Here is a 12,738-nt window from a genome sequence, read left to right on the forward strand (position 1 = left end):
TGACCATGTGACTTTAGGTTCAGTCGGATCAGTTTGAATAGTTAAGACTTTGACTCGTTAGATTAATTCTCCCGTTAGATGATTTTCATGGCAGAATCGCATGTGCCTTGCAGGTGAGGGAAGTTTTTTCGGGCTCGGTTTTGGAGGAACTGTCGGGCTAATCTCTTGTCCAGATATCCGTGGGCGAGGCCCCAAGTGTGGATCCTTGCCCCGCGTGAGAGGCTGACGCTGCTTCCCCCGTCATGTGACCTCGGAGGGGGCACTGCCCGCGCGGAGGGGGCGGGGGTCTCACAATGCATGCAAAATCTCACCTACAGGATATTTCTACTTGCTTGGAGGAGGCAAGGGTTGAGAAGAAGAGCAGCGAGGCCATGTCAGATGCCATCAACAATATTCGGCAAACTCTATTATCTGCCCAAGATCAAATTGTTAGCCCTACCTAAAGGTACGAATGAGGTTGATGAAGCACGCATAAAGTTGGAAGCTACCATAGCTTCCTCGAAAGCTACACTTCATCTTCTAGGTGTTTTAGCTGAAAATGCCACTAGTCCTGACTTGCTAGACAAGGTCATTGCATTGTAGGTATGCGTGCAAGCTTTGTGTTTCACCTAAAGCATTATATTTTGATTTTTATTATCTCTCTTTAGACCTAATTGGTGTGTCGCTTGTCATGTCTTCATGTAGATTGACCATGCAGAACACAGAATCGGACTATCTGGCACCTTGAAGGCCAATGCATCCTTGTAAAAGAGATATCGATTCACCTACTAAATGGAAATAATGTTTCCATTTGCCGCAAGCAAATGTTCAGACTACTACCTCTCTGCTATAGTTGGATAATACATGTGTTCGGTGTTGGTTTTCACTTTAGGCAGAGGACTTCATGGTGATGGTGGTTTTGCCATGCAAACACCCTTATCATCTATTGTGCTTTGCAACAACAACTTGCCTGATGGATGGTTGTTGTAGGGATTCTACATTAGGAATTTTTTGGACCCAAAGAGGGCCTCTTGGATTAGCTTTTGATTAGGAATGGAACAATAAGAGGAGGGCTGTGACCCTAGGGGGCCTAAGCTTTGGTTTGCTAATGGGGCCTAATTACTACTCTTGTCCCCCTACCTCCTAGGCCCAAACTTAGAGGTCCCCCACCGAGTATCGCGTAGGGAGCTTAGGGGAGAGTGCCAGAACAGTGCGAGTTTTGAGCCTGCACCGTTGCTGTAGAGCCTAAATTCGCACTATTTTGGCACAACTTCCTCAGCCCTTCAGGAGCAATTCTGATGCATTGGATGACAAATAATGTATTTTTACACATGATTAAAGGTATTTTTATCTTGTAAATTATTATTTTTCATAATCAATGTACTCAACTTTATTATAAATGCATCAGAAATGATTCTGAGTGGCTGGGGGAGCAGTGCTAGAACAGTGCGTATTTTGAGCTTGCACCACTGCTGTAGAGCCCAAATTCGCACTGTTCTGGCATAGCTTCCCCAACCCTCCCAGGAGAAATTCTGATGCATTGGATGACAAATAATGTACTTTTACATATGATTAAAGGTATCTTTATCTTGTAAATTATTATTTTTTATAATTAATGTACTCAACTTCATTATAAATGCATCAGAAATGTACTTTTATATATGATTAAAGGTATTTTTATCTTGTAAATTATTATTTTTTATAATTAATGTACTCAACTTCATTATAAATGCATCAGAAATGATGCTGAGTGGCTGGAGGAGCAGTGTCAGAACAGTGCAAATTTTGAGCCTACAAGCGCCGCTACCTACAGAGCCTAAATTCGCACTGTTCTGGCATAGCTTCCCCAGTCCTCTAGGAGTAATTCTGATGCATTGGGGATGATGACAAATAATATAATTTTACACATGATTAAAGGTGTTTTTATCTTATAAACTTTGTTTCTCACAATTAGTGTACTCAACTTCATTATAATCAAAAATGATTCTGAGTGGTTGGGGGAGTAGTGCCAGAACAGTGTGAATTTTGAGCTTGCACTGTTGCTGTAGAGCCCAAATTCGCACTGTTCTGGTGGCATAGCTTCCCTAGCCCTCCACCAGGAGCAATTTTGATGCATTGGATGACAAATAATGTATTTTTATACATGATTAAAGGTATTTTTATCTTATAAATTATTGTTTTTCATAATTATTGTACTCAACTTCATTATAAATGCATCAGAAATGATCCTGAGTGGTTGGGGTAGCAGTGCCAAAACAATGCGAATTTTGAGCCTGCAGCGCCGCTACAGAGCCTAAATTCGCACTGTTCTAGCATAGCTTTCCCAGTCCTCTAGGAGTAATTCCAATGCATTGGATGACAAATAATGTAATTTTACACATGATTAAAGGTGTTTTTATCTTATAAACTATTGTTTCTCCCAATTAGTGTACTCAACTTCATTATAAATGAATCAGAAATGATCATGAGTGGCTAGGGGAGCAGTGCTAGAACAGTGCAAATTTTGAGCCTGCATTGCCGCTGCAGAGCCTAAATTCGCTCTGTTCTGACATAGCTTCCCCAATCCTCTAGGAGCAATTTTGATGCATTGGATAATAAACATTGTATTTTCACACATGATTAAAGGTGTTTTTATCTTGTAAACTACTGTTTCTCACAACAATTAGTGTGCTCAACTTCATTATAAATGCATCAGAAATAATCTTGAGTGGCTAGGGGAGAAGTGCCAGAAGAGTGCAAATTTTGAGCCTACATCGTCGTTGTTGCAGAGGTCAAATTCACACTGTTCTGGCGCACAGCTTCCTCAATCCTCCACATAAGCATTTCTGATGCCTTGGGTGACAAATTGGCACATGATAGACACTCCATGTTAAACAAACATGATGACATCAAGACATTGTAAGAGAAACTTAAAATTTTAATTATCAGAAGGTTACAAATGAAAGCCAGATAGGCTTGTTACAAAGGGGGGTTTGAAACAAAAGAGTCAAAAAGAAGGTTAACTTCTAAGATCTCTATATCGTGTCTCTCTCACCTTGAATGCACCGAGCTAGTTACATGTCCTTCGCAGATATGGTAATCCTCTTTGCATGTATTGCAAGGAGGTTGGTATCTTCAAAAAGCCCAACAATGTAAGCCTCTTGGAGGCTTCTTGCAATGCTTCAAGGGCAATACCCTACACACGGAACTATATCCTATATCGTTGGAGAATCTCCTTCACTATGCGAGCGAAAGGGGCTTTCTCATCAGCAACTCAGTGTTCCTCTGATAAAACTTGATTTCTTGATTTATTGTTGTGATGCTTGCAATTGAGATTGGAGGGCAGCAGCTAGACGGGTACAACAGGAATACGCGAACAGCAGCTAGGCGGGTACTGCAGGTGGTACAGCAGGTACACAAGGGCAGCAGCTAGGCGAGTATCTCCAAGCGTGAAGGGGCAGGTACAGCAGGCGTGGAGGAGGCGGCGGGTAGCAGCCGTGTTGAAGGAAAGATCCACCACCAACCCACAAGTGGGTATTTTTCCATGCAATGCTATTATTTAAAGGTGATAAAACCTTTAATCAAATTATTACTTTGGGCCCCACCCTCATTAGCAAGTGTCCAGTCCCTATTTAAATTGAGTGTGAACACAATACCTTATAAATATTAAGGTTCACTCAAGTTTATGGATTTTACCATTTAAAAGGGCGAAAATAAAAATACTTACCACCTGTTCACACGCCACACCACCGAGTCAGTAAACAGCATTCCACGGTACACTGGGAGCGTCCTCGTCCAGTGTACTGACATGGCATAACAGGTAGACAAGCGCAAATGTTCATTTTGTCCTTTTTTTTTCTAGACATCCTGAAGACACTGACAGTTGTACATTGATTTGTCTCATAGGTCGAGTTCGGCCTCTAGTAGACGTTAATACAACTTTCTTTCTTTCTCTCTCTCCCTTTCAAATGGGCGGGCGGGCAGGCAGATTATATGACAGGAGGATTTATTGTTGCTTTGTGGATTTTCGCAAAGCTTTTGACACAGTACCGAGACCCAGACTGATGCGCAGACTACAGGAGATGGGAGTGCCCACAGAGCTGATTTGGGGAATCATGGCTTTATACAGGACAATTGTGGGGTAGGTATGTATGACTCAGGGTATATCTGAGATGGTTCACTCCACTACTGGTGGGGTGAAACAAGGCTGCCCCCTTTCTCCCACATTATTTGGGATGTATGTGGATGAGGTTTCGGACTATGTAGAGCGGGAGGGTGACAGAGGAGCACCCACACTGGCAGCCATATTGATCCCCATACTACTTTATGCTAATGATATCGTCCTCCTCTCAGACTCAACCGAAGGGCTTCAGTGACAATTGGATGCCTTACATGACTTTTGCACTCAGCCGGACCTCTCTGTTCACCTTGGTAAAACCAAGGTAATGGTCTTCAATACCTCTCGCCCCGTCACATGCAGATTGAGCTTCACATATAGAGGGGATGATGTGGAGATTGTCTCATCCTATGTCTACCTTGGTGTCACTTTTAGTGGCCCACGCTTTACCATGCTTCCCGCAGCACATGCCAGAGTGACACAGGGATATGCAGCCTTGAGCTTACTTGAGCGGCAGTGCTTCCAAGCACATTTCCAGGAGCCCAGGACGAAGGGATGGCCTTTTGACACCCTCGTCACACCAGCCTTGCTGTATGGAGTAGCTTTCTGGGGGTCAGATTTATCTGATGAGGATTGGCAGCGAGTTGAGAGGCCCCAGGTCATGATGTTCTGCCGTATGATCCGCAGCAAACCATCAGTCCCACACCAGATTATCCAGGCAGAGTTTGCTGTAGCCCCGATGGTAGTGGAGGCACTCTTCCAGACAATCACGTACCTTCATCACATCAGTCACATGGATCTCCACCACAAGTACCCAAGGCTTGCCCTGGAGTGCTCCAGACAGCTAGCACTTGAGGGGCACTCTAGAGTATGGTATGCATTGGTTTCCACTTGGTTCTCAGTATACGGGCTCTGCATGGACCGCCTACCCCCCCCCTCAGTGGACCCCCCTTTTTTCCAGCTGTCTCACGAGGATACCAACCGGGTTATCCGGTTAGATCTTCTTAGCCTCTACACACATTGCACATGGATCACACCCCCGGAGCTCCCCACAAACATGCACTTTTACAGAGACCACTTCCTCACACTCACTGAGGATGGATTCATCCAACAGCCGGGCTACTTGAGTGTTCACATGTCCCATGCCATGCGGATGGCGATTGGCCAGATATGGGTTTCTTCCCACCGCCTCAGAGTGGAGACAGGTAGAGCTGAGCGCATCTTCAGAGCCGGGAAGCTCGTACGGACACCCAAAGAGGAGAGGATCTGCCGACTATGCCACACAGAGGTTGAGATGGAGGAGCATTACATATGCCGCTGCCTAGTATACTATGAGATCCGCGGGAGGTTTCACTGTCTATTTCGTGAGGGATTCAGTCCACTCTCTAGGATCATTGACTTCCAGGACCAGCATTGCCTGGGCCTCTTCCTGCTTGAGCTCCGCAGACACGGGGACACCTTCTTGAGACAGAGGCCCCAGCCACCCCGCCCCCTCCCTCGGCAGCCAACCATCACCAATTTCTTCCAGACCCAGGAGGTGGACACCGACATAGTGGATCTTGTGGACCCTCCACGAGCTGCTCTGAACCTACCTCGCCTGAGAGGAGTTACCTCGGACCGAGCCTCTGCACTCCAGCGTGCCCGACGCCCTCGACCCCCCTGTCGGCCACGATCACCTCATCAGCTCCAGATCCAAGACATGCTCCACCAACTATCGAGCTACCTTTCCACGTGACATAGCTGAGGGAGACCTCTCGACCATACTTGTCAACCCCATGCTTGACATTTTGGAGAGTGGTATACCATCTACTCGGAGCTGATGTTGCTCCCATGTTTTTATGTCCTTAGTACTCCATGACGACTTTCCATGGACAGTTTTGTATCACCCAACTGAGATAGCTATATATATGTTTTCATTCTGTTTTATTTTCCATTCCATGATGAGATATGCCATGGACATTATTGTGCAACTTTGGTCTCATAGGCCCATTGGGTCTTTAGGAGACGCTTAATATCTCTCTCTCTCTCTCTCTCTCTCTCTCTCTCTCTCTCTCTCTCTCAGATACAGATGTACTTACAGCACAACTGAGCAAAGTAGTCCCCTTCGTGGACTTAGGAGACCCTATCTCTATTATAGTAAAGGGTACACAGGCAAAAGTCTCCTATATGGACAACAATGAGAAAATAGTAGTGATGAAGCAAACAAGGTCTCTCCAAGGGACAAAGGTATGGATAGCTGATGAACTCACCCCACTACAACTCAAGAACAGATCGGCAAAGCTGAATAAAGTTAAAGAAGCAAGAAAGAATGGCAAATGGGCAATATATAGAGGAGGACAAGCAATCATTAAAGAATTCCGTACCCCACCCTTCTCAAGAGCAAATCCATCCATGGATGAAATATAACTATTTTTATTTTGAACCTCAATTTCGAACTAGATGCAATAGAACCCATTGTAATTTAAACTCTTAAGAGTCTTAAGACTTGGGCTCTCCCTAGAGACAGATATGCTCGCTTAGCCCTGGAGTCTTCACGACAGTTGGCATCACAGGGAGACGGATCATGTTGGTATGCACAGATGAGAGCTTGGTTCCAACTGCATGGCTTTAGTATGGACAGGCTACCACAATTTCAGTACTCCCTGGATGCACCCTCCCTCTCTCTCACACCAGCAGAGATTACCAGACTTATTAGGCAGGACTTGATTCAGCTGGACACTAGAAGGACATGGATACAGCCGACACACGAGCTTGGTACGAAGATGGCTTTCTATAGAGATCATCTTCTCCAGCTCATGCAGGATGGGTTTGTGATTAGACCCAGCTACATGGATACTCATCTTTCTCATGGGGTACGGTGTGCTATTGGTCAAATGCACACATCCTCACACCAACTAGAGATTGAGACTAGCAGATTCAGAGGAGTACCAGCTGAGGCCAAGATTTGTCAACTGTGCCAGATGGAGCCAGAGACAGAGTTACATTACATATGTCACTGTCCAATATATTCTGAGATATGAGGCCGTTTTCACTGCCTGTTTAGAGAGGGTTTCGGACCACTTTCTAGAGTCATGAGATACCAGGATCAGAGATGCCTCGGATTATACTTGCTGGAGCTTCGTAGACATAGAGAGGGTCTCTTGAGAGGGAGGGGATCAGAGAGGGAGAGACACCCACAGAGGCAGATTACAGACTTCTTTCGACCAGAGATTGAGCAGTCAGGCCAGCAGGCATTGCAGCTAGCCCCAGAGTATAGCCACACCAGAGGTGATTGATCGGGCTATAGTGTTGGGGCGGTCCAGGCGCCCCAAGATGAGAGGCCCATCTCGACACCGGCGGAGACTACAACAGAGGATCAGGACCATACTAGCAAGGCATGGGAGACGTCAAGTCAGAGTACTCACCATGGAGGACATTGAGGATATCCGCCCCATCGACCGATGAGAGACATCTTTGGATAGTGATGTGTATGATGCTTACCTTTGTTGCTGGAGTTTTCCTCCCAGATGTTATCCATTAGGAGCTCTCAGTACCGTACTTTTCCTCATAGTTGTTTCAATTTCAGTTAGTTGTTTAGTTGTTTTTAGCTTTTCTTACAGACATTATATCAGATCCACCAATTGTTGTAACCTTTTTGGTTTCATAGGTCATTTTGGCCTTCTGAAGATGTCATTTTGGCCCACCAGGGGGTCAAAGATAGATATGCAGGATTGTTTGAGGAGCACTCTTCACTACATCAGTTGATGGAGGCCTCGGACCAGCGACAGCTTGGCAGACTACTACTAGAGCTTCATAGTTCTCGAGAGAGACTCCTCCAGACACCCGCTCCCACTAGGGGTGGGAGACAGTCCCAGCTCACAGATTTCTTCCAGAGAGCTATGCCAGTGCCAGCTGATGTACCACATGGGGTGACCGCACACTGGGTTCCCGTGAGGAACAGCTTTGCTCCCCTCCAGGAGGAGACCCCTGCGACGACTGAGGACCAGGAGATGCCAGCACCCCCTCCTTCACCCCCCCCACCCCCATCCCCCCCTACCGCCTCGCTTCCACCTTCGCCGCCTCCCGTCCCCTCTCCGGTTTCGGCAGCGGCTCCTTCTCCACCTCCCTCGCCCCCTCCTCCTCCCCCCCTGCCTGCCTCAGCTCCTCGAACCCTACTATAGAGCTATTGCTTCAGATCCCACGGTGGTACAGAAGTTTGATCCGCTCAGCTTGGGAACACTACCAACTTTGGAACCATGGGGCCCCGACCTTTACAACACATTTTTTTTCACAGAGAGCTATGGCGTCAATCAACACACAGGTGAGGTCTTGGACATTGAAGGGTAGAGGCATAAGGTGCAGCTGAGCGTGGAGCTGATGCGCGCAATGCTTTGGCGTTTCCTCATATGATGTTCGCCTCAACAATGCAACAAAGCTCACTAGAGGCCTGTACAGGGGAAACCCCAACAAGGATGGAGTTGAGTGGGGGAACATAGCATAGGAGGATCTGGTTAAGCCTATAAGAGCTTTGCAGTTTCTACTTACTACTAGGTGGACCGACCGATTCAACCACTGTAGTATGACCACATTGGCTAGAGTCCACCAGAGCAAGATGGTGAATTGGGCCCACTATCTCTTCAGAGAGCTATACGCAATTTTCTTGAACCCCCAAGGAAAGCTAGCTACTGCTGCAACCTTATTGACTAGGGTCCTCTATTATGGTGTTGGATGGGAAGAATTGCCAAGGGCAACCCAGCTAAGCGGGCCAGATGCGGCGGTGATCTCTCTACCCTCACCATCCAGTTCTCCTAATCCACCACCAGTGAAGAGGCCCCATCACGCGCTAGATGTCATAGAATAGGTTCTACCGCCCCCCAACCCCAGGCCAACATAGGAGGAACTTGCAACAGCTACAAAAGCCAGTAAGAAGGCCGAAGAGGAAGAGGAAGAGGAAGAGGAAACCATATTTTTTCAATAGAAGCCTGTTTGAAACATTGCCTCCTGAAATATTCCAAGAGATGCCATCATATGCAAAGGCTGACCCTTCCTCCCCCAGTGCCACACATAGAACACCATGAACACTCTTCGTTGGGTCCGCTCGGGCAGTTTCAGTTCCAGTCAAGCATACATGCAGCCCATGGAGATGTTCCAAACTTTGCACTTGGCTTCTCACATATGGCACGCGAGCTCATCACCCAAATGATAGAGTGCATCTACAGGCAACAAGAGGTGGTGCAGATGTCCCAAAACGGGAGAGGCTCTTAGCTAAGGCCTAGGAGGGTGCAATGTCTAAAGACCTATAGCAGACATACCTTCAGTATATGGAGCTCCAGAAGAAGTTTGATCAGCAACCGAGCAATTGGGCACTGCAATTGCTCACATCACTGAGCTCCAACAGCATGTCATAATAGCCCATACAACGGTCGAGAGCTCATCACGAGCTTACCGTAATTGAAGGCCTGCATCAGGAAGCCATGAGTCTGGCCCAGATATTAGAAAACCTCCTCACCCGCACTTAAGCAGATTTTGCAAAGCATCGGGTCCTCACCGAGGCCACTATCCACTCTTTGCAAGAGCAGCTTGGCGATGCTGAAGCTAGGGTAGCCCTGCCTCCCCCTTCACCCTCTGCTGCCTCATCTAGCACAATGGTAATGTCGAACACAAATATATTGGTGCTCAATTTGTGTAATGTTTTTTATGAGCTCATTCATTGGTGATTAACGTGAACATGATGAGTTATATTTTGTGATTAGCGTGCATCTTTTTTTTTTCCGAGAAAAGATCCTTTTATTAGTTATGTAAAAAACGCCCGTAGGGCTACAAAAGATCTCTCCTGCTCCTAAGAGAGAGAAGAGCAGTGAATACATCATGGCAGCCCGGGAGACTCTCCCTAGGTGCTGCAAAATACAAGCATCAGTCTAAAGAACTGAGCGGCTAAATCATACAATAGGGGGGGGGGGGAAGAGCCAAACAGGTGGCCTGTAGTGCCAACGGGGGGATCCCGTGTGTAGGGTGTAGAACGGGCCGCAGCGCCAAGTGGTGTGAAAGGCCTGGCGCCGTAAGATCGCCTCATCCGCGAGTCTCCCCGGATGCGGTCGTACTGTCCTCGCAGGGTGTGGATCAACTCCTGCCAAATCCCCCGAACAGTCTCTGCTGGTGGCTCTAATCTCCCCTCAAAGGCCGTAAAGCACCGGGCCCTCCAAGTGAACCAGATGGTGAGGCTGCTGAGGAGCTCCCATCGTAAATCCCTCTCCTGTGTCCAGCTGGCGGACGAGAAATCCGGTGCCGGAACCAGGCGAGGCTGGCCCCTAATAAATCTGATGGCCTGACTGCCCTGCTCCATCTCATAGCCCATAGCAGGCCCTGACGAAGTCGACCAAGCAGCGGCACCCCACGTAAACATACCCTCTGGAGAGAGGGGGGCCAGAATACGCAGCATCCGCAGCCAAATCTGCTGTGCCTGAGGGCAGTCCCAAAGGCAATGTCTCTGTGTCTCCATAGGGTGGCCGCATCGGACGCAGGCCGCCAGAAGACCGCTGTAAACAAGCCAAGTGCCAACTGCTGAGCCCCTGTGGGCGACCAGTGAAAAGCCGAGATCCTGCGGCCCTGTCGACTAGCCCAGAGCCGAGCCCAGAAATCCTCCAGGAACTCCTGTGATAGTCCCTGCAATCGCCAATGCCCCGCTGCCGCTGGAGAAACCGTCCTCCTCGCCGTCAAAATATGCCGTCCCAGCCGAACAGTATACTGGAAAAAGGTGATCTCTGTGGCCTCAAGGGATGCATAAGGATCATGCCACTCGTACTCCCCGGGGTCCCACTGTAGCCGGGCCAAGGGGCGCGCTGCATATGCCCATATGCGCCAATCTGGGAGCACATCAGCAGGGTCGGGGTCAATATGCCACTTCCGAGAAGCGGCAGCCACTACCCGAATCCTCTGAAAGGTGCACTCTGCAACCAAAGGCGACTCCACCTCCACTCTCTGGAGTCTGCCCTCATCCTGAATCTCATAATAGAGGCATCTGCCTTCCTCAGTGCTAGCTCTGACAGCAATCAGGATCTCCAACTGTGTAAAGGCTCCCATCCACCGTGGGGCCACTGGCTCGAGAGGTGTGAACCACTCCTCTGTAAGTGCCTCCTGAATATCATCCCTCATAATCAACCCCCCTCTGAAGTGACTCAGCCTCTCCACCTGGGTCTCCTCTGGTAGACTGCAGAAAGCCTGCCAGTCTCCAAAACTACGAGCTGGGCCTGCCGCTAAAGGTCCCTAGGCTAGACGAGGCCGAGAACCCAGCATATGACCCTGCTCTGTACGAACCGCTGGGCTCCAGATGAGCGGCTGCTTGGCCCGCTCCTCAACACAAGAAGGAGGCCGCTGAGAGAGCCCCGGTCTCAGCAGCTCCCAAGCTCTCAGGATACTCAAAGCAAATCTGTCCTCCCATCCTCTACTGAGGCCTGTCCTCCTCATCTCTATGAAGATCCAGCGAATCTCTGCTGGTGCCCAAGTACCCCCTGCAGGAGGCGCCCGGGCCTGCAGTCGCTGCAAGAGGAGCTCTTTCCAAGGCTCAGTGCCTGGAAGCAACCCCCGAACAATAAGCTTCCCCAATAAGGCTCTACTCTGATCGACTGGATCTATAATGCCCAAACTGCCCTGAGCCAGCGGAAGTGTAATAACTGCCCATGCAACCTTTGCCCGAGCTGGCTGACCGTCCCGCCCAGACCACAGAAAGTTCCTGATCAGCCTCTGTACCTGGCTGATGCAAGAGCTCGAGAAAATCCAGCAAGACGTAATGTACCACATAGTCGCTAACAGCACCTGATTTGCCACCACCACCCTCCCAGCCAAGGATAGTCAAGCTGTACTCCAATACAATAGCTTCTTCTGAATGCTCAGAAGAAGCGGGGCAATCTGCTGCTCAGGTGACAAATCGAGGCCAATCTGGCATCCCAAATACCGCACTGCTGTGCCTGGAGGAATCTATCTAAAACCGGGGTCCGGGCTCCATGCCGGAGTGGGAGCACTACTGATCCAAAAGGCCACTGTCTTGCGCCAATTGATCAATGCTCCCGAAGCTGCACTAAAAACCTGGAGCGACTGCTCTGCCCGAATAAGATTGGCCTCTTGGCCATGCAAAAATAAGCTCGTGTCGTCTGCAAACTCAGCATCAAGCAAATCCTCCCCCCGGACTGGGAGTTGAAGTCCTCTCAAACCAACCTCCTCTGCCGTCAAATACATACTCATAGCCTCCGCAAAGAAGAGAAAAAGGAAAGGGGCGAGAGGACACCCCTGACGGACTGATCTGGTCAGCTCAAAACTCGGCCCCCGACCTCCTGCAATCAGCACCTGGCTGCGAGCTGTGGAATACAAAGCTGCCACCCCTCTGATCCATCCTGGCTCAAAGCCCAGGCGCAGCATAGTGCCCTCTAAGAATCCCCAATCAACTCTATCGTATGCCTTCTCAAAATCGAGAAGCATCACGACCAAGTCCTCGCCAAGAAACCTAGCTCGGGCCGTCGCCTCCCAGAAAGTAAAGATGTTGTCAAGGATACTGCGCTCCTTGACAAATCCTGTCTGAGTAGCATGAATCAACTCCCCCAGGAAGGATCCTCAAACTCAAGGCCTTTGCTAAGACCTTGTAGACAGTATTGAGGATCGTAATAGGCCTCCAATGCCGAATGTCATCCGAT

The sequence above is a fragment of the Cibotium barometz genome, chromosome 41 (assembly GCF_041138505.1).
Source record: "Cibotium barometz isolate CiBa-2024 chromosome 41, ASM4113850v1, whole genome shotgun sequence".
Taxonomy (NCBI): Eukaryota; Viridiplantae; Streptophyta; class Polypodiopsida; order Cyatheales; family Cibotiaceae; genus Cibotium; species Cibotium barometz.